Source organism: Molothrus ater, chromosome 6, assembly GCF_012460135.2.
Source record: "Molothrus ater isolate BHLD 08-10-18 breed brown headed cowbird chromosome 6, BPBGC_Mater_1.1, whole genome shotgun sequence".
Taxonomy (NCBI): Eukaryota; Metazoa; Chordata; class Aves; order Passeriformes; family Icteridae; genus Molothrus; species Molothrus ater.
In genome coordinates this window covers 10,483,692-10,506,193 of record NC_050483.2, presented here as the reverse complement: position 1 = coordinate 10,506,193, position 22,502 = coordinate 10,483,692, and the positions used below count along the sequence as shown (strand labels likewise).

At 53.9% G+C, this 22,502-nt stretch overlaps 2 long non-coding RNA genes across 3 annotated transcripts; one reads left to right on the top strand and one right to left on the bottom strand.

Moving 5' to 3' along the window:
• Positions 1-4,877: 4,877 nt before the first annotated feature.
• On the top strand, positions 4,878-8,282 carry LOC118686796 (uncharacterized). Its single transcript, XR_004980243.2, has 3 exons — positions 4,878-4,989; positions 6,240-6,307; positions 8,187-8,282. It is a non-coding gene; the product is annotated as an uncharacterized LOC118686796 (long non-coding RNA).
• Positions 5,243-8,907, bottom strand: LOC118686797 (uncharacterized). Of its 2 annotated transcripts, none has more exons than XR_004980245.1 (3): positions 8,822-8,907; positions 6,216-6,335; positions 5,243-5,626 (listed from the first exon to the last, which is right to left on the bottom strand). It is a non-coding gene; the product is annotated as an uncharacterized LOC118686797 (long non-coding RNA). The 2 variants fall into 2 exon arrangements; XR_004980246.1 differs by having other exon boundaries at positions 6,216-6,327.
• Between the last annotated feature and the right edge of the window lie 13,595 nt (positions 8,908-22,502).

The window sequence follows — 22,502 nt, the reverse complement described above, 5'->3', positions numbered from 1 at the left end:
GGGCTTGTTTAATTATGTTATTCCAGTTTTTCTCACATTTCCTATGTCAGATTCTGTTTGCATGTCATTGCTTAGGTAGCCTAAAATAGTGGGATGAGCAAGCTCTGGGCATACTCAGTGGTTTGTATTCTCCTCTAGTTAGAAAAAATAAGGCCCCTTTTCTTCAGTGAACCCTATTTGTTTGCACTACAGGTCTCTATTGCTTGTATTGCTGCATTGCATGTGGTTTGAAAAGAGGCTTTAGGCCAAAAACATGGATGTGATGGAAAGTGAGACTTTCTGAGCAAAGTGTGGGAACAGCATCTTTCAGATGCAAAGATGTTTTCCCCTATTAGTTACTAACACTTCCACCAGCCTGTGGTGCAGATGCTCACCCATGTATTTGCACAAGCTCCATGAAACAGGATGTTCAGAAATACAGAGGAAAATGTGCAGTAATTATGAATATGCAGAGCTAGCCACTGGCAGTTTTTTCTGCTTCTGAGTGAGAGGCAAATGATGTTCTTACTAAAATCTGAGTCAGAAATGGCCAAAATTGGCATTTATATAAAGCCAGAAAATATCTGTCAGGTTTAAGTGGGCGGTGGAACTCCAAATTGAGCCAATAACTATAAACTCAGTGCTGTGATGAATAGAAGCTACTGAATTAATCATCTTCTTTGTCCATTGAGGCAAAATGTTACTGAGAACTAATCCACATGAAAGATGATCTAAAATGCAGTTTTAGACTGCTTTGTAAATCATGCTGTGAGGATCTGGAGTAGTCCTCATCGTGGTTCAAGTGTGTTAGTTATCAAAGTCATTTATAGATGGTGTGCTCTTGGCAGCCAGTGGTAGTGTAACTCTCCTCTACTGGCAGTAAGGAAATTCCAAACTCTAGATCAAATGTATAATAAAACATTTACTACATGGCACAAAGGCTTGCGTGGTTTTGGGGCTTTTTTTAAATATAGCCATATACTTGCAAATCTAAGCTGAGATGTACTGGTTCAAAATCACCAGACCCCAATATCTGTTGTTCTGAAGGGTGTTTTGAGTTCTGAAGCTGTTGCATGAGTGCATGTTGCTGCACTCAGTGGTTTTGTTCTTGTTTCATTTTGGTTCTTGAAGGCCTCTGTTCATCTGGTAACTCAGGCACTGGGTGACAGCAGCACATTGGAGCTGCTTTCTGGATTGGTTGGATTCAGTGACACTGGAGTCATTGGCGCAGTAGTGTTAAGCTCACTGGGAGTGTGAGGACTCCCAAAACTCTCAGCAGGCTCTTCTGAGACAGTGGGTAGCACCATTGCTGTCCCAATATTCAGGTGCTTGTCCTGTCTGGGGCTGATCCCTTGCTTGCCAGGCAAAGGATTCCTTTCCCCCTGCGTCTCCAGCCATGGCAGCTGCTTTGGGCTGTGTGCCAGGGCCACAACAGCAGCTTTGGTTTGATGGTCCTGGTTTAGGCTGAGCTCTTGGAACAGAATGCTTCCCAGCAAGCACTCCAAGGCAAGGTGATTTTCATACCTTGTTATCCCCTTTCCCATTTCCTCTCCCTTTTTCCCTGCTGGCATACTTGCCTGTCTCCTATCCAGTCTTTTCCTTCTCTTGCTTTTTATCTTGGTCCCAGCTTGGCTGCATCTATACCCAGATCTGGCATTTCTGATGCATGATTACCTAGATAATCCCAGTCTTTTGTGCTGCTACCGGTGCAGTTACACAAATGCTGCTGGCCTCTACTCTCCAGAAAATCCCCAGTACTCTCCTTCAATGATCTGTGGAATTCATCTCTTTTTCGTGTCATTTCCACATTCCTACCTGTGAAGCCCAGTTGTTCTTTCATTTCTGCCATGTGTACCTCTTCTCCCCTGTGGCATTTTTCCATGCCATGCTCAGCAGATTTCCATGTCCCTGCAGCCCTAGGAGGTCTTTAAGACAAACTCTGTCCTTCTGCCATGCCTTTTGCCAGGTGGAAGAGCTTCTCTGGGCAAGAGCAGGTTTTTGGATCATTCCAAATGTCTATAAAAGGCTTTTTCCTTGCCCAGCAACCCAGAGAAGTGAAATAAAACTGCCATGGCAGGACACTGAGCACTGAAACTAAACTGAAAGGTTCTCCAGTACTTCATCACTGCAGTTTAGTTATTTTCAGAAAAAGCTTAAATATCTTGTGACTCATGGGATTCCTGATGTCTCAAAAGTTGTGCTGTCATTTCTACAGAGACAGAGATTCTTTTTCCAAGGTAGCATCAATAGGTTTCCCAGGCTAACATAATGATTCTCTTTGGTATCCACAAGGATTAGAAGTGGTCTTTCAGAATAGTAGGTGAGAGAAGGATCAGTTATATTACTGATCAGATGAACTGGATAGAATAAAGACACATTAATATTTAGAAGTCAAAAATTATTATGTAAATATTAATAGTAATAATAGTTAATGGTAATAGTTTAATAGTTAATAGTAATAGTAATTAGTATTTGTAGTTTAATAGTTAGTAGTAATACTTTTACTCACATAATATCCTTTTTAGTATCTTCAAAGGAAGCAAGAGGAGTTTTCTTTAAATTCTCTCACTTGGAAAGTTTTTTTCCCTTAGGCCCAGCCTCTGGGGTTGATGGGCACAGGAGGGAATTTCCAGCAGGAGCTGAGGCGTTTCCTTTGCTCTGGCCAGCCCCAGCAGGGCTGTGGGAGGCAGAGGATGTGGGAGCAGGAGCTTTGCCCCCTGCCCCGGGGGAGTCTCTGCTGTCCCAGCCCCAGCAGAGCAAACGTTTGTGCTTTCACATCCCGTTCCAAGGAGCTGCCCAGGCAGGAACGGGGATGGGCGCGGAGCAGGGACGGTGCCAGGCACAGGGGCACATCCAGAGGGTGCCACCAGCCCGTCCCTGCTGCCCAGGCTGGCATGAGCAGGCTGGGCACCGTCCCTGGCTTTGCTCTGCAGGCTGAGGAAGCCAACCCTGGCGAGGAGGAAGATGAGGAGGTGTGGGAGGATGGAGACAGCGGCCCCCAAAGGCTGGGGAAGGCCCAGCTCCAGGTAGGAGATGCTGCCTTCCAAGGAGAGGGACTGGTCTGTCCCACTGGAATTTGGGCTGGGAGGCCAATGGAACAAAGGGGTTGATTCTATTTTCTTACGTGGGCCAGGCTGTGTTTGAAACAGCCCAAGGTAGCAGAGAGCTGGAGTAATTTCCTAGCAGGGAACTTGATTTGGAAACTGCATTCCAAACTCTTGTCCACATTTATTTTATCTCCCACATGGAGATGCCTAAGGAAGATGGGGTGTTTCTAACAAGAGAACATCCCAATTCATCTGTCGTAGAGGGCTTAAAATTAAAGTGTGAGTGGAGCTGCCTTTAGGACACTTCAACTTCCTTAGTATACGAATGGAATTTAAATGAAATATCCAAATCCTGAGAAGCTTGTGTGAACTCCAGAGCCTCTGCAAATGTTTTACAGCCAGGGAGGGAGACAAGAGTCTGGAGTCTCTCCCCAAAAACTGGCTGCTGTTTGTTTGACCAGGCATAGGAATGACTGTGTATTCCCTGGGGCTGTCCTTATGGAGGAAGGTTTATTTATGTGCCCTGGCTTTATTCAGGGTCTCTTCACCATGATGGAAACTGATTTCATTGAAATGCCAGAGGTGCCCAATGCTGTCCCCAGCCAGAGCTCAGAACCAGCCCTGTGGGAAGGGGTTTAATGCCCATTTTCCCAATCCCTCCAGGCAGCAGCACTGGAGCACTTGGGCCAAACATGGCCAAGGTGCCCAGTGCTGGCAGGAGGCAAATCCAGGGATTGGACAGTGGGAGTTTGCACTGCTCCTGGAATCCCAGACCTGGAGCTGTGCTTCAGAGAGCCCAGGAGATGCTGCCTCACTCAAACCTCATTTAAACCTCAGCATCCTCCCTGCTCCCTTGGAATTATTGCTGCTCCCTTAGCTGTTCTTCCTTAGTACTATTATTATTATGTTATTATTATTGATGTTATTATTACTATTATTGTAAACTCCCACTCCCTGTCTCTTCCATAGCCCTTTGCTTCCCAGAGGTGGTGCTTTAGGAAGCCCCTCCAGCCTGGGAAGGGCTTTTGGCTCCAGACACGTTCCCAGTGCCCAGGAGCAGCAGGACCTGTGCTGCTCCCAGCAGGTGAGGCAGAGGTGCCTTTCCTTCCTTCCCTGCTGCACTTGGGCTTTTTGAGGGGTCTCTGGGGCTCTGAGGGAGAAGTTCTTTGTCACTCCAGGGCAGAATTAGCCCTGGTCCCACTAAAAGCAGGAGAATTCATTTTATCCTTGGTTTTGGATACACATTTTGTGTTTTCTCTCTGTTGCTGACACCGTGTGGTGAAGCAGCAGCTCCCAACCTTGTCAGTGCTGCTCCCTGGAATAGTTTTTATCTGTAGAACCATGAATTCCCTGCTGGAATCCAGTCACAGCCCCCAGACCAATGTGCAGTTGAAGGTCTTACACCCTGACCAGGACAATTTCCTGTCTCTAGACATGGAAAATGGGGGAAAACTCAGTCTGGAGTGGAGCCAGGATGCAGAATGGGGGAGTGAGGCAGCGTGCTCAGCCCAGGCTGGGGTTGGCACAGGGGCTGTTCCCTGTTGGATGACACCCACGTGGAACAGATCCTTCTCTTCCTTTGTCCAAAGTCCAATGGCAAAGGATTGAATAACTCACAAGTGGGGCCTGGAATGAAAATGGATCTGTTAAAATTAGGCAAAGAATGTGATAAGAAAAAATGGGCATCCTTTTTATGTATTAAAATAGTAGGGAATAAAATGTTGACAAGGGGCACTTTTATTTGGTGTCACCTTTCCTTTTTTATGGAGTGAGCAATCAGAAGTAGGAAAGCCAGGAGCCTTTGACTTCCAGAGTGGACCTAATTTCCATTTTCTCCTCTCTTTCAAGACAGGAAAAACCACTTAACTGATCCCATCTTTGCCCAGAGCTTTGGAGTTGGAGCAGCCAAACCCAACAGGCTCCAGCTGCACTGGAGGGTCCCTGCTCCTGCCCGTGGTGTGGGGTGAGTCCCCAGCTGTGCCCAGAGCGTCACAGACCCAGAGGGATCTGCCCTGGTCCCAGGCTGTCCCTGCCCTGCTCCCTGCAGTCCCCAGGGCCTGAGAGCCAGAGAGAGCCCTGTCCCAAGGGGCCTTTGTCACCTTTGTCACCTTGTGGGGAATGTGGTGGCAGCCCCGGGAGCAGCTGGGAGCTGGGGCAGGGCCTGGCACTGATCCAGGGCAGGGCAGTGCTTCCTTGGGGGGGTTGGCCCCCCACGCTGAGCTCAGGCAGGATCAGGCTCACAGATGCTGCATTTTGTGCCCCCTGAGAGTTTCTGTCCCCCCTGGGGATTTCCTGCCGGGATGGGGCAGCGCAGGAGCAGAATTGAACCTGCAGCTCCCGTGGCCATTGCTGGCCTTTGTCTCTCTGCTGTGCCATCAGACCGTGGCAATTTGCTGCTGCCACTGCCACTGCCACCCCCTGGGGCTGTGTCCTCCTGGCAGCCCTTCCCAGCCCCAACAGGAGCTCCAGTGCTGCCTCTGTGCCTGTTGGCAGTGTTTGCTGGCAATGTGCCTCACCCCTGGCAGGATCCTTTTGTTCCAGAGCAGGCAGACTCCAGAGCTTTTGGGCTTCTCAGCTGCAGGGCTGGATTGCAGAAGTCCCTGCAAAGAAGAATAACCATGAGGTTTGTCCAAGTGGTGCTTTCAGAGCCCACCTGACAGTCTGTGCTTTGTGCTGGAGGCTGTTGTGCATTGGCACTGCAGGGAATGAATGTCCCCTTCCCAGCTCAGCCCAGCAGATCCCAAAGGCTCTTACAGGAATATTTATCCTTCACTTCCCTGTGTGATAACCTAATTTCCACCTGCCGTGGGCCATTCCTTGAGTTCTCCTGGAGAAAACCTCACAGCAGAGGAGTTTGCAAAGAGCCCAGAGCTGTGTTTGGAGCAGAGAGAGCTGAGAGCTGTGTCTGCCTGTGCTGCCCCAGCCTGGCAACATCCCCATGGAACAGCCTGGGCAGATGGGATTAGATGGAGCAAAATCCCTTCATGCAAGAGGTTTTCTCCTGTGCAGATCAGGCACGGGGCAGGCAGTGAACTTTGGAATTCAGCTGATTTCCCCAGAAAGCATCACTCCCATCAGCATCAATGACAGGACCTGTGCCCACTGCTCAGGAGTCACCCAGCCAAAATCAAGGGCAAAGCTTGGTTTGGGTCTGAGAACTTGAAATAACTTGGAAAGAGAAGAAATGACCTTTTTCTTCTTCCTTTCCTTCAGATGCTGGAATTGCCTCTGTGGATGTGCACTGAGCTCTCGCTGCAGGGAGCTGCCAGGCCTTAATGGTGGTGAGCTCATGTTCTTCTCACTGGGGAACTGGAAATAATTATTAATTATTTTTAGTTTATGGTAATAGTTAGTTTAATAGTTAATAGTAATAGTAATTTTAGTTTAATAGTTAGTAGTAATACTTTTACTCCCATAATACCCTTTTACCCTTCAGAAGTGTTTTCTGAAACATTCCCCCTTTGGTGCCCCACTGTGTTTGACAAGGACAGAGAAAGTGAGCAGAGAAGCAGCCACAGGCTGGGGAGGGGCAGGAGAAAGGCTCTGTGGGCAAAAGGACCTTCCTGGCATCACCAGGGCACCTGTGGGGAACAGAATGGACACTTTGAGGGTAAATGGAGGTGAGGAGTGGACAGTTTGGGACAAAATCTGAGTTCATCTACAGGGAAATATATCAGGGATATTTCTGAGGGAAAAGCTGAGGTAATGAGTACACCCACCTTAGCCCAAGTTGTGTTTGCACAAAGTGGGATCAGAGGTGAAGGTTAATCCAAAGCCAACCCTGCTCAACCTCTAAATCCCAGGATAAATTCTACAAGTTGCCTATTGAGGGACTAAAAATTTGTAAGAATGGAACCAGGAACCAAGAGCATTAGGAAGATTCCTGGAAATGCCATTACAATGTTGTCATAGCATCTTTAACAGACCTTTAAGCTATTTTGACAACAATGCATTTCTGTGTTGGGATTATTCACTCTGTAGGCTTTGGGGTTTATTTGGATTTGAACTCCCTCACAGTGGCCCTGACACTGCTCAGGAGCTGGTAGGAAAAACAGAGCTCCTGACAGGGGCAGGGTGGTTTCCCCCAAAGTGGATCCAGCTGCTGCCCACCAGCCCGGCCACGAGGGTTCTGCTTTGGCTCCTGTCTTGTTCCAGGGAAAGAATGTTTTCAGCTGATTCAGATGAGTTTGCAGCAGCCTCATCTCCCTGCACTTCCCGGGCAGCCCATCCCCTCTCCCGCCCCTCCTACTCTGAGCTCCCGCCCAGTCAGGGCCAGTGGTGCAGGGAATTTGTCCTGCCAGCAGCAGCAGGATAGGAGCACTCTCACCCTGGGCTTGGATTGTCCTTTTGGGGGATGCTGGGTACTGGGATTTAGAGAATTCCATGCATTTGGTGGCTGAAATTTCCCAGCCCAGGGGCTTTGGATGACAGGGCAGCACAAAGATTGTTCCCTGTGTGGTGCCTAGATTTGGGGTTCAGTATCAGCTTTGCTACTTTAGAGGAATTATACCTGTAGCCCCCCATTCCCTGCTGAATTCCTACTGGAATAACCTCACAGTGCCTCATGCAGCATGGATATTCCCACACACAGTTGCCTATTGAACACCTGCTGTGCCAGGAACCAGCAGAGGCTCCAAGAAAGCTCAGTGGGATCAGGACAAGGACAGGTTGATATTCCATAGCATTTAGAATGAGGATGAATATCCTCATCCCCCAGCTAAGTGTTTCCCCACAAAGTTTTCTATCTATCTTCTACCTATAACCTCATTGTTACCTTAAAATGTTCATTCTAGCCATGTTCCCGGGGGCACTTGCAGAGTTCCCTGGAATTCCGTGGGCTCCACCCCTGGGCTCGGCTCCAGCTGATGCTCTCAGCGGCGAGGGCGGGGCCGGACGCGCTCCCGGCCCTGCTGAGGCAGCCCCTGTGCCCAGGGGAGGGCATCTCTCCCTGCAGGAGCTGAGCTCATTCCAGAGCCTCGGCAGCGGCCTCCGGGAGCTCTTTTCCCTGAGGAAAGGGATGCACATCCCTGCCTGCAGGGCACCTGCACTGTGACCCACCTGTGCCAGCTTCCCAGCACTTCTGCAGTCCCAGCTGGCTCCCGAAAAACTCCAAACTTCATCCAAACAAAACTCCATCTAACTCTAACCTTTTGTTTTAAGGCATCTCCGAGGGCCTTGCTTGGGATTGAATTGCTGTGAGGGGAATTCCCTTGGCTTTAAGGCTGCTGCTGGAGGATGGCCCCAGGCTGGAAGGGAAGGGCACTGGAGTGGCCGGGACACACCCGGTGGCTGTGTGGGAGCTCCAGGAGGTGGCACCCGGAATTGCTGTCTGAGCTCCTCTGCAAAGCCAGCGTGCAGCACTCCCAGGCAATGGCAGCTGTTCCTTGGGCTGGTTTTGGGATGTCAGGGGGCTCTGTCCGGGCTGCAGCATCTCCGGGGCCCCGTTCAGAGCAGCCCCTGTCTCAGGAGCCTGCAGGCAGCCCTTGATCCGTGCCCATCCCAGCGCTGCCGGGCATCCCAGCGCCCGCCCCGGGTGTGCCTGGCACGCTGCCTGCACGGGCAGGACACTGAGGCACAGCTCCTCCCCTGCAGGCATCGAGGGCAGGAGGGGCTGGTTCCCCCTGGGCTCAGGCCTCCCCCCACCCCGCGTTCCCGGCCAGCCGGGACACACGGAGGGAGCAGCGAGGAACATTCCTGGCAGGGAGCAGGAGTCCCCCAGGGCTCCGTGCAGCTCCGGGCCGGAGAAGCAGCGCCGGGCTCAGCCCCCGCCGTGAGTTTGGGCTGTGAGCACTCACCTGCAGGAAAGGCCCCTCTGCAGGCGGGACCAGCCCTGACACTCTCCAGAAGAGCTTCGGCCTTGGAGCAAGGGAACCCTCAGGACTTGCTCGTTTCTCCCTGGAAAGGGACACGGCATCAGCATCTTTACAGCTATTTAGGAAATGCTGGAAAAGGCAGGAAATCAGGATTATACAAATAGTTTCATGCTGTTGTGTCAAATGCCAGCTAGTTCTACCCTAGAGCCAGTCCAGAGGCTGGTATACAAAGCAGCATTAGCAGAACATTTGCTGATTTGCACAGCAATTTCTTTGCTGGCAGCAGCCATTCCCATCCCAGGCAGGACCTTTCTCGTGACCCTGAGAATGGCTCGGGTGCTTGGAGCAAGGTGCTGAGAAGGCCAGGATTCCGAGTTTAATGCCCACATGGGCCAGTCAGCTATGACTTGACGATCCTCGGGGCTCTTTCTAACTCAGAATATCCTGTGCTCTGGAAATAAAGAATAAACACTTCTCACTGGCTTTTTAAACCCAGAGGTTTTTGCGTTGGAGAGCAGGAGCCACTGGGGAAAGGAGGGAGAGCATCAAGTCTCACCTGGCAGATACCCAGTGAGCGGCCCGAGCAGAACCGAGCCCGGGCAGGGCCCCGTGCCCGCACCCGGCACAGTCGGTGCAGGAGCAGCAGCGCCGGGCTCGGCCCCAGCGTCCGGCCCGGAGCGGCTCCTCCGGCCCGCGGCGATGCAGCCCCGCTCGTTCCGCGGGGACGCGGCGGGCGGGAGCCCCGGGGGTGCGGGCGCGGGGTCCGGGTCCCGCTCTGCGCGCGGCGGCCTTGGGGGTACCGGGGCTGAGGGGGCTCCGCATCCCCGCGGGGACCGGGCCGGGAGCGCGCCCCGGGGGCCGCCGCGCTCGCAGCCCCGCTCCGTGTCCGCCAGGGGGCGCCCCGCGGGGCGACGGCGCTGAGGCAGCGGCGGGGCCTGAGGGCTCCCGGGGCCGGCACGGGCGATCCCTGCGCCCCGGCCGCTTCCAGCCGCGATCCAGCGCCTGCTCCGGGAATGCGCCGCTCTCCTGCCGGGCCCGGCACCGGCACAGCCCCGGCTCCCCACGGCAGCAGTGGGACTTACCCGAAGCACCGGCGGGGCTCCCGCCCCTCTCCGGCCGCAGCCGGAGCGGCAGTGCCGGGCTCAGCCCCAGCGACCATCCTGGAGCGGCTCCTCCTTGCCATGGCGATGCTTGTCCCGATCCCTACACCCAAACACCACCCCGGTCTTGCGGGTCTAGGACCCGCAACCCGCTCTGCCCGGGACCCCCAGCAGACACCGGCAGGACCCGGATCCCCAGGCCCGGATCCTGTTCCCGGCCCCACCTCAGCGCCTCGAGCCTCGCGCAGCAACGGGAGCAGCCCCCGGTCCGGGGCTCCGCACAGCGCTCCAGCGACGGCCCCGCCGCATCCCGGGATGAGCATCCATCGCACAAAGCGGAGCGGGCGTAGATCCGCCGGGATTTACGGGCGCGGGCGGGGCGGGGCGGGGCCGGCTCAGGTGTGAGGGGCGGGGCCGGCTCAGGTGTGAGGGGCGGGGCCGGCTCAGGTGTGCGGGGCCCCAGCGCGGCTGCGCGGGGCGGGGCCGAGAGGATTTAACCCCCGGGAATCGCCGCTGGCGCCATTTGCCCCCTCGGCGCTCGGAGGGGAAGGTTCTGTCCGCGCGGGCTCCATGTCTTTTTATTTGTTTCTTTTCTCTTACGCTTTTTTTACCAGTTTTTCTCAATACCTCCCCGCTCTCCCTCCCTTCCTCCCCTCCCCCACCCCCTACACCCTCCCCCCCCCTACCCCCCCCCTCCCTCTCCCCCCTAGCCCTCCCCTCCCTCCCCCCCAAACCGCTCCTTCCCGGGCCGGTCCCCCCTACCCTTCCTATGCCCCCACACACCCCAGCCCTACCCTACCTTTCCTTCCTCCACGCTTCCTTCTCTCCTTAGCCCAGTTCCCACCTGCCCCCACATCCTCCTTCTCTTCCTCACAATTCTGCCTTCCCCTCCTTCCTTCACCCTTCCTCCTCTTCCACCTCCCCCTATTTTCCTTCCTCACCTTGATGCCCCCCCCCCCCCACCTGTGCTCCATCCTCGTCCTCAATCCTCCGCCCGTCCTGCCCCTGCCCCCCTCTCTGCTCCCCTGCACATCCCGACCCCCTCACCTGCCCTCCATCCTTGACCCAGCCCGACCACCACCTCTGTCCCCCTGTTCCCATCCTCTGTCTTCCCCCTCCTTCATTTCCCCGCAGCCGCGGGGCTCGGGGCGCCGCAGAATAAAGCCCGGAGGGCCGGAGCGGTGCCCCCGCTGTCCCTGGAGCCCCCACACGGGGCCGGAGCCGCTGGGCGGGTCCCCCCATTGCAGTGCAAAGCACGGCCCGACACCGCCGGGGTTCCGGCTGTCCCTACATCACACTGGGGGTCCCCGGGGGGGAAAGGTTGGGGGGCGGGGGGTGGGGGTTTGGTAGGGCCCCCTCCTCGGGAGGGGGTCCGGGGGGGAGGGGGGAGAAGGGGGAGGGGTGGGGGGGGTTGGGGGGGGGTAGGGCCCCCTCCGGAGGAGGGGGTCCCTGGGAGGGGGGCGGGGCGGGCCCCCTCCGGAGGAGGGGGTCCGGGGGAGGGGGCGGGGCCTGGAGGGGGGGATTCCCCCCTCCACCCCGCTTCCTCCCCCCGGACCCCCTCCTCCGGGCGGGGCTCGGCTCGGCCCCCTCCCGGGGACCCCTCCTCCGGACCGGGGCCCGGGAGGGGGGCGGGGTGCGTCGCGTCGCTCTGCATCGTGAACACCGACAGAGATGAGCGGACAGACAAACGGGCCCCCCCGTTCTGCCCACCCCACCCCACCCCGCCGCCCTCCCTCCCCCTGGGCCCCGGTCCGGAGGAGGGGGTCCCTGGGATGGGGGCCGAGCCGAGCCCCGCCCGGAGGAGGGGGTCCGGGGGGAGGAAGCGGGGCGGAGGGGGAATCCCCCCCTCCAGGCCCCGCCCCCTCCCCCGGACCCCCTCCTCCGGAGGGGGCCCGCCCCGCCCCCCTCCCAGGGACCCCCTCCTCCGGAGGGGGCCCTACCCCCCCCCCAACCCCCCCCACCCCTCCCCCCTTCTCCCCCTACCCCCCCGGACCCCCTCCTGAGGAGGGGGCCCTACCAAACCCCCACCCCCCGCCCCCCAACCTTTCCCCCCGGGGACCCCCAGTGTGATGTAGGGACAGCCGGAACCCCGGCGGTGTCGGGCCGTGCTTTGCACTGCAATGGGGGGACCCGCCCAGCGGCTCCGGCCCCGTGTGGGGGCTCCAGGGACAGCGGGGGCGCCGCTCCGGCCCTCTGGGCTTTATTCTGCGGCGCCCCGAGCCCCGCGGCTGCGGGGGAAATGAAGGAGAGAGGAGGAGAGGGGAGGACGGGGAGAGAGGAGACGTGGAAGAGATGAGGAGGGGTAGGGAGGGGGGATCGGGGTACGGAGAAAAGCGGGAGGAGAAGGGAAAGGCCAGAAGGGAAGAGAAGGAACGTGGACAGAGGAGGGAGAGAGTGCGAATAGAAGGGATTGAGCGGGTAGGGACAGGAGAGGAAGGAGTGTGGGGGTTTGGGAAGAAAGGCGGGGAGGGTTTGAGGGAGAAAGGGATTTGGAGGAAAGGGAAAGAAAGCAGGGGAGCACGGGGAGAAGGAAGGAGGGGTAGAGGGGGGGACAGGAGGCGAGGCCGAAGCCCCCGCGCCCCACCTGAGGACGGCGGACACGGACGCGCCGCCCGCACCGAGCTCCGGGTGAGCAAATGCCGGCGGAGGCGATTCCCGGGGATTAAATCACCTCGGCCCCGCCCCGCGCAGCCGCGCTGGGGTCACGCGCACCTGAGCCAGGCCCGCCCCGCGCACCTGAGCCGGGCCCGGCCCCGCCCCTGGAACCGCCCCCGGCCCCACCTCGGGCCCCACCCCGGCCCCGCCTCACGGAGCCCCGGCCCCGCCTCACGGAGCCCCGCCCTGCCCGCGGTGGGGGCGGGACCATCGCTCGCGGCCTCGCCCCTCTCACCTGGGCCGGGCCCGTCCCTCACGGCTGGGCCCAACCGGGGCTGCTCCCGGCGATGGAACCGGGGCTTCCGGCCGGTGTCCACTGGGGGTCCCGGGGCCGGAGGACCGGGGCGGGACTGGGGCTGGCGTGGGGACCGGGCTCGCCGCGGGCGGGAGGAGCCGCTCCGGGACGGGCGCTGGGGCGGAGCCCGGCGCTGCCGTTCCTGCTCCGGCTGCGGCCCCGCCCGGGTTCCGGGTGCGGTCCCGCCACGGCCCCGGAACCCTCCGAACTCCGCCGGTCCCCGCAGCGCCGGAGGAATATTTTCGGAATTTTTTATCCAGCGTAGGCAGATAATTCTCATAGAGAAAGCCCAAAAATAAAGGCTATGGGGTCGAGGTAGGTGGGAGGGGCGGGCGATGTTCTGCTTTAAATTAAAACGCATCGGGAAAAATCCATCTGTGGAACAGCTCGTTTTCTCTCATGGACTGGCTTCTGTGTGATCGGCTGCGATTCCAGCTGTTCGCATGGCATTTCCAGCCTGTGGGACTCCAATGGAATGCCAGGTGCTGAGCACAAAAGAACACAATGGGAAATCTCTCTGGATCAGGCAGTGTCCCAAAGGTCTGGCAGCACCCAGCATTCCTAGCTGGAATTTGGGGATCCCAGCACAGCCCCTCCATAGTGTCCCTGTGAACCTGCAGTGCCCAGCATTCCTGGCTGGAATTTGGGGATCCCAGCACAGCCCCTCCATAGTGTCCCTGTGAACCTGCAGTGCCCAGCATTCCTGGCTGGAATTTGGGGATCCCAGCACAGCCCCTCCATAGTGTCCCTGTGAATTGCAGTGCCCAGCATTCCTGGCTGGAATTTGGGGATCCCAGCACAGCCCCTCCATAGTGTCCCTGTGAACCTGCAGTGCCCAGCATTCCTGGCTGGAATTTGGGGATCCCAGCACAGCCCCTCCATAGTGTCCCTGTGAATTGCAGTGCCCAGCATTCCTGGCTGGAATTTGGGGATCCCAGCACAGCCCCTCCATAGTGTCCCTGTGAACCTGCAGTGCCCAGCATTCCTGGCCAGGGGTTGGGGATCCCAGCACAGCCCCCCCAGCACATCCCGCTGCTTCCTCAAGTCCCCTTTAACCAGGATCCTTTTTTGGGGTGGGAGCACCCAAACCCAGCAGAATTGGCTTTAACCAATTTTGGGGGCTCTCTCCTCTCCTCAGCCAGTTCCTGCAGCCAAAACCCAGCCTGAGGCTCAGCTCCCCATCCCCTCAATCTCTCCAAGGAATTGCACTTGGATTTCCCAATCCAGCTGGGCAGCAATGCTGTTCTCCTCACTGTGTATCTTAACTGTAGGAATTGCTTAATAATTAAAATAAATTCAAAGAATGAAGAGACAAGAACTGCCAGCTCCAACCAAGGGCTGCTCAAGCCCCTTCTCAATGATCTGCTTTAATTAATCAATGCAAATGAACCAATTAAAACCACATTGATACAGTTTTATTCTTTTTAATTGAATTCTAGAGAAAAACTGCAGAATAGGAAAGAACCTTTTTAACCCCAAAACCCTTCTAGGAGATCCACAGGGCAGGGCTGCACTGCACCCCAAACTGAGGAGAAGTGGGAGCAAAGACAAACCCAGACTGAGATTCCTGGGAGATTGGTGCAGCTTCTGCCAGCCAGAACATTCCTTGGTCTGAACACACACCTGAGAATTCCAGGAACCTGGGACATCATCAAGAGCCTTTTTATTAAAAGCAGATTTCCATGGAGAATTAACAGAATACAGAAAATTAAAGGCAAAGGAACAGCTCCCCCAGCCCAGCAGGCTGCAGCATCCAAAAGAAAATGAACAGAAAGATGATGGATTGGGACCATCACCAATCCCAAATCCCTGGTGTGGAATATCACTCTGCTTTGATTTATAAATCACCGCTTCTCTTAGTGGACAAACCCTTCATCTTTGCTTCCAATTCACTGAGTTCCCAACTGTGGCCACCAAGATTCTGCTGCACCAAGCCCTGGTAGGAACATCAAGTGGTACAGGTGCAGTGTGGAGCAGGGAAAGAATGAGGATTGTTTCTCTTTTCCAATTCCAGTTTTGTTGGTGAGGTTGGGAAAAATAAGGAATAAAAATGTTTTTAACGACTGGCAGACAACACACGTGGGGAAACATTTCCACCTGTCTCAGCACAGGCAAACCATGAACAGTGGGATGGAATCTTAAAACAGAAATGATCAGGTGCCTTCTACCAAGGTGGGGGAGGGGAGGGGAGGGGAGGGGAGGGGAGGGGAGGGGAGGGGAGGGGAGGGGAGAGGAGAGGAGAGGAGAGGAGAGGAGAGGAGAGGAGAGGAGAGGAGAGGAGAGGAGAGGAGAGGAGAGGAGAGGAGAGGAGAGGAGAGGAGAGGAGAGGAGAGGAGAGGAGAGGAGAGGAGAGGAGAGGAGAGGAGAGGAGAGGAGAGGAGAGGAGAGGAGAGGAGAGGAGAGGAGAGGAGAGGAGAGGAGAGGAGAGGAGAGGAGAGGAGAGGAGAGGAGAGGAGAGGAGAGGAGAGGAGAGGAGAGGAGAGGAGAGGAGAGGAGAGGAGAGGATCTCCTTTCTCATGGGATAGGTGTTGTGCCTGGTAACCTACCTTCCACACCCTCAACAGCAAATTTTCCTTATGGATAACACATCAGAAAAAAAAAAAAAACAACAAACCTGCAAGTGAATTGTTAATCTGCCAGGATGACAGCCCTGGGACAGACATTTTTCCTGCTGTGCTCTTGCTCTTTTCAGAGCAGTCTGACCAAGTTTTCCAGCCAGGAGACCCCAAATTAGCACAAAGAGCCACCCCTCAGTACTACAGTTATTTACAGCTCGGCTCTTGGCTGCAGAGAAGGGCCCTGAAAGCCCCAGCAGCAGCACAACCTTCAGCACAGGTCCCCTTGCACAGTCCAGGTGCACACAAAGCACACACCAGCCCCAAACTCCTCCCTCCTGACTCAGTTACCTTCTGGAATGCCACAGAAGAAGGAATTCCAGCCTAACTGGGATTCCCTTCTCCTCCTGGCCTTCAGGGCACTGCTGGGCAAAGGCAGCTCTCCCTCCCTGGCCTGCTGGATTCAGTTTGACTCCTCCAAGCTCTCCACCACTGTGGAATTACAACTGAAATGTTCCACAGGGGTATAACCAGACTAGGAGCTGTCCCAAATCACGTGAGCTAAAGACAACCCTGCAACCACTGTTGTGGCATCCAGCACTAAATTAGTGGTTTCAACCTCCTTCTGACCACCTAACACAGCTAATGACGGCAGGAAAATTAATTTAAACTAAGCACAATGGGCTCAGTTTCCATTGCCAGGTTTTACAGTGCACAAAGAACTGAGCTTCCCCAGTACATGGATTTCAAACCACTGGCCAAAGCCAATAGGTCAGAAAGGGAAAAGCAGAGCTGCTGGCAGTGCTGGAAGCCCTGATTGCCCTGAGTTACAACAGCTTGACCTAAACTGAAGGAGAACCTGAGCCCCTGTGAATATGGCATCAGGTATCTGTGCAGGTTACATTTCATAAGAAAAAGATCCCTGGGAAGTGCATTAAAATTGTTCCTACCTCTCCTTTCACAAGGCAAGACTGTTTTTCCATACAGCAAATGTTTTTTAATTAAACAGACAGCACTTCACTCAGCTGGAGAAGAAAAAGATGAGATCTGCTAAATTCCCTAAGCCAGGCAACACAAAACAAAACAAAAACAAAGCAAAACTTTTCAGTTTGGGTAAAAAAGAACCTTTCATTCCACTTTTTCACCATTTTTAACAGTCTACCATATTCATTTTGTCTCTCTTCAAACAAAAAGCCAATTCAACTTTGAAAACCGTATATTCTGGTGTCCCAAGCTAACACATAAATGCATTTCTCTTCCCCTGTGCCCAAATACATCTTAGCATAGAAACATCCAAACTCACTTTTCCTGGGAACTTGCAGAATTCAGCTCAGCATTGCCTGATAAAAACCCCAGAGATTTCCAGTGGGTTCTGCCTGCTTGGACTTTCAATTCCTCTTCCCCCAGCTGCTCCCTGCTGTGGCATCCAGGGCAGTTGTTTCCACTGGGCAGGACAGGGAGGGTTTCACACCTCATCTTTCCCGGCACCTGCAATCACAGCCTTTGGGTCCTGCTGTGTCAGCCCCCCCAGGCCCTAAAGCAGCGTTTCCTTCCACCCTGCCAGGAGCTGCCTCACAGCCCTCCAGGAAGGCCCCATATCAAACCCCAACAGCTTTGGTTTGCTTGCTTGTTCCCAGCCCCAAGGGAGTTCACTGAAACAAGGGCTGAAAATCTTCCTCAAAAGAAAATCTTCCTCCAAACGCAAACTCCCAGCCACCATCAGTCCTGTTCCACCAGTGAACCCACGTTTGGTTCCATTATCAGATGGGCCTCCACTAAAACTCCAGTTTTTCTCTCCTGCAGGAATTTCGAGGCCCAGGGAGTGGCTGTGCCCAGGAGATTTGCCAAAATCCGCTACGATTTCACTGCGCGAAACGCCAACGAGCTCTCGGTGCTGAAGGATGAAATCCTGGAGGTACGTGAGCACTCCTGGGAAAGGTGTGTCCCCTCCCCTTCCCAGGGGCAGCAGAGAGCTCAGGAGAGCAGCCAGCACCAATCCCATTTCCCCTGGTGGTGTGTGAGCAGTGACCCAGAGCTTTGCTCCAATCCAAGCTGGCACAGGCTGCCTGTGCTGGGCTGTGTCACCTCCTCAGCTCAAACACATCGGTCCCATCCGAACCACGGTGAGGAGGGAGGACAACAACTCCCTGTCCTGCTCTGCTCATCCCCTGCTGGACACCAATCTGTTCATAACACCCTAACACCGAGTTATTCTCCACAGTCCTCAGGAGTTTCATGGGGAAAGTTACACTGGATGAAGTGTCCCTGGAGTTTTCCCAGAATCACAGGGACCTTCAAGCTCATCTCATCATGAGTGTTCCTCACTCCCAGTTTGGGCTTCCTGCTGCTTCTGTTCCACTGTGGAGCAAAGCCTGGAGCTCTGGGATCAGCAAATCACTGAGTATAAGTAGCAGAGAGGACTGAAAGGTCTCAATCCCAACTCTCCAATTGTAGATTCTCACAGATCTGTCCTTCCAGATCAGGCAACAGCCAAAGGGTGATGGGAGGAAAATAAATGGCAACACAGGGGCTCAGGAAAATGGGAACAGGGTTCTCGGAAACACAGAGTCCATCCCCCCAACCTCTGCTGCCTCACGGGGGCTGGGAGTTTCCCCTCTTGCTGTGAAGTTTGCAGAGCAGTTCCCTTATTTCACCAGCCCAAAGGGAACTAAATAACTCACACCCAGGAAGATGACAAGCTGAAGCAGAACCCCAACACCAGCCCTCAGGGAATGTCACCTTGTCCCTTGTCCCCACAAGTGTCCCTTGTCACCACTTGAGAGCACCACTGGGAGCAAAGACTCTGCCAGATCTAAAATACAAAAGCAAGCCCTTTCCTGGGCTGTATTTACAGACTTAATAAAATTGCTGAGCCACACCCCCATTTTCCTTACAATTTCCCAACCAACACATTTAATGGGATTTTTGACTGAAGATTTGATTTCATTCCCTACCTGTTTCTGCAGAACTTATTCACCAAATGGATGAGCTGAATGACGAGCTGCTAAAGAAGATCACAAACAATAAAATTCAGCCTCCCCACAGGAATTTCAAAGTGGAAAAGCCTCAGCAAGTTTTTGTGCCCCTCACCTTTGAATCCAGCACTGAAGAAGTCAAAGCCTGGCTAGAGGCCAAGTCATTCAGCAAAGAGTAAGATTTGCTCTGTTGCCACATGAAACGCTCGTCCTTCCCTGGAGAAGGAGCTGGGGAGGCTGCTGGCACCATCTCACCTGGGACAAGTCACTGGGATTTACCTACAGAGCCCGTGTTGTAAATTAGATTTCAACCCTATTAAACCCAGGCTCTGGAACCAGGATGTTCAGAGCCCAAACTCACTCCTTTTCTTTCTTATAAACATTTTCTTGGAGAAAAACAATCCACAAATCAAACCCAGGGCCTGAGACGCCACTGGAATCACAGCTGCCAGCCTGGCACAGCCCCAGGGCCCTGTGATACGACCCCAGTGCAGCTCCCAGCCTCCCATCTCCCACTCCTCACCTCTGGCACGAGGCCACTGCAGCACAACCATCATCCCCCACTTTGTGTCTCCCCAGGACCGTGGAACACCTGGGCATCCTCACCGGAGCTCAGCTCTTCTCCCTCAACAGAGAGGAGCTGAAGAAGGTGTGTGGTGATGAGGGGAACAGAGTGTACAGCAAGATCACGGTGGAGAAAAAACCAGCTGGAGGTGAGTGTTTTTCTGGATAATTCCTGCTGGAATGGGGGGCTGTACCAGCAGTGTCAGCTCATTAAACAGGCATTTTAAGAAACACAAAGAAAAAAATGCAACCAAACCTACACAAGCAATAAAAGACACGTAAAAATTCTGAAATGCCTTTTAAGCTAAAAGGCCCCAAATCCACAAGATCCCCCTGTTTCCACTAATTAATCTGCTTTTTACTGACATCACCCATCCCTTTGAAACTAGCTCTACTCCCAGAGCATTCACTGAATACTGTAATTTAACTACAGCTTGAAGTTCAAACCCAAACTTCCTGTTTTGTTTCCATTCTAGAAAAGCAGAGGGGAGTCAGAGCTCCAAGAAATCATGAAGCGCCGCCAGGAAAGGATTGATTCTGCTAATTAAAGTCTCTCTGCTTTATTTCAGCTCTTAGCCCTAAGTAGTGCAGAAAAAAAAGGGAACAAAAGCAATGATTCCCGGCCCAGGCCGGAGGCAGCAGAGCTCCCCTTGGGCTCCAGCTGCCATCAGAGTGACAATTCCTCAAACACTGTTGGGAAGGGTTGACAATAAGACCATATCCCACTGGGAAAGGTGTTTTAATTTTGCATGAAGTATTTTTTTTATAACTATATATTTTATACTGAAATTTTCCGTGCATGCGATCGGAGCAGGATTCCCTCGGGGCTGGATGTACGACAAGGGCTGGATTCAAACAAAGACCCCCAGAGCTTTTCTCCAAGGGCTGTCCCTGCTCCCAGCCCTTGCTGGCAGAGCAGGCCTGGCACACAGCTCAGGAGGGGCCAGTTCAGGGCCTGGAGCCTGCACCACGGGAATGAGGCTGCAGGAACAACCCTGCAGTGCTTTGGGTTGAAGGAAAGGACATTAAAGCTCATCCTGTCCCACCGCCATCATGGGCAGGGACGCCTTTCCCAAGCCCAAGTGGTTCAAATCCTGTCCAGCCTGGCCTTGGACACTTGCAGGGATGGGGAGTAAGGACCCCTCTGGGCAGCCTAAGGCAGCCCCATTTCCATTTCCTCCTCAGTGCAGGTGTCCCCTGCAGCCCATGAGCACAGCCCGGTGACAACTCCCTGTCCCCCTCCTGTGCCCCTGTGCCCCCTCACCGGACAAGGCTGGAATGGCAACACACATTCCCAAAGTCTGGCTGCTTCCTTAAATCCACAGACCAGTTGGTGCTGTCTCTGAAATGAGCTCTCAGTGCCTAGAAAGGAGCAGGAGTGACAAACAAAGGGATCTGAACGTGGACATAGGTGAGCTCCACCTGCCCACTGCTGCTGATGCACAGGCCTGGGCTCAGGGCAGCTGTGCAGCCCTTCCCTGGGCTGCTGATCCTGCCCTGCAATGTTGTGGGGCTGCCAAACCAGGCCTCAAACCAGGAGAAGATAAGCCCTGACCATTTGTTCCCGTCCCAGGCACGCCCACAGCCCTTGCCAGGGTGTTGGTCACTCGTCCCCACCTTCACGTTTTCACTGTAGAAAGTCAGCTGAAATGATTCCCAAATAGCTGAAACCCCAAAGCACACTGGGAAGGGCAGGTTTAACTCCAAACAAATGGGCACAAGGAAAAAAAATCTAATTTAGCACAGGTTGTTGCTCTTGACTTCCTGTTTTCCTTCATAAAGTTATGTGCATTGATATATAACAATCTGTAAATAGGGAGTGAGGAAAATCTCTTCCCTAGAGGCAGAATTAGTGATTATGCTTCCAAAATTTACTCAGAATTTCAAAACTCAAGCAAGCAGCGTAGTTCCTGTCCACAGCAAGTTTGGCACATTGCATTTCTATCTCTGTTTAACTGAAGACCAACCTGATTGCAAAGCAGTGAAGCAAACACAGCTCCAGAGCTGCCCACAGCCCAGGGACAGTTGGCTTTTCTCTCTCAGCACTGCTCAGTCTTTGCCCAGATTTGTGTCTGTCCTTGCACATCTAATGGAAAAAGCTTTAACACAGCATCGGGGAACTCGTGTCTCAATCTGAGAGCACCAATGCACCTCAGTTTTGGCTTTATTCCTGACTGTCTCCCATGGATAATCTGTTTTCTTCATCTGAAAGAGGATGCTGCTGGCACCAGCAGAATTAGGGTGCAGGCAGGGGGGGATCCTGGGTTTAGTCACAGCCCTGCTGGGATCTGAGAAGGGCACTCACCTTGTCAGGGAGGGATGAAGAGGACAATCCTCCTGAGAAGCCCTGGCTCTGGAAGAGGGTGAAGGGAAGCAGGATGGCAAGCACAGGAGGTGAAAGAGTTTCTAAAATGAAAATAAAACCAAATGGTGAGCTAGGAAACACCCCACCTTCTAGTGCTGGGGTGTAGAGGAAAGCAAAACACAGGGAATTACAGTTATCTGGGATTTTAACAGGAGTGTACAGGACAGCTCTGTAAAGCTGGGAGCCACAGGAGCACTTCCCAAAACAAATATCTCAGCAGACCTTACTGCAGAGGTCACTTTTACAAATTTCCATGCGACTGAGCTGTGCATCTGTTCTGTTTGTACTGCCTGCAGACATTGCTATAAAGTACTGTACATTGATGTAACTGAGCGAAGGAGACAATGATATAACCATGCACTGTACAAGAGTTATTAAAATAGTTAAGTTATACTTATAAATCCATGTCTGTCTCTTTCACTGGGTTTTATAAATAAATCCATGTCTGTCTCTTTCACTGGGTTCTCATAATGGTTTGTCACTGACAGTCTGAGAAACTCAGCAAAAGGTCTGAAACCACACATTTCCTTTTGGGTTTGGGGACTGACATTCAATAGGAAGGGTGTTATGGCCTGGATAGCTGTGTTTTAAAAACAGAGGTGAAAATCTCACACATCATAAGAATTAAGTACCAGAAAAGCTGCAAGCTGAACTCCTTTCCTTGTCTGGTCTAGTGGAAGATGTTCCACCCATGGCAGGGGGTGGAACTGGAGGGTCTTTAAAGTCCCCTCCAGCTCAAAGCAGTCTGGGAATCTGTGATTCCATGACTCACAAGGGAGGCTCTCCTATTCCATGGCAAAGAAACCAGAGACAGTACGAACCTGTTTCAATTACAACAGCACTTAAACCTAAAGCTTCTTTGCATTATTCTTTCTTGGGCTGGGCAAAGCACGACAAGGTTGTACAAAAGCACATTCTTACCTATCAGGAAGGGGAACTTCTGTGGCAGCTGTCCCAAGTGGAACAATACAGAAAGAGGGAACAGCACAACAACATGGCACAACCAAGCAACAGATTCTCCGACATTTCCAGCCATCCTCTGTCTCAGGTAAAAAATCACAATAACAAGATCACCTCCTCTACAGCCTAAACAGAGTTTAGGCAAATCAAGAGCCCAAAACACCTGCCCTGCTGGGTCGGGGGCTCTCTCGGCG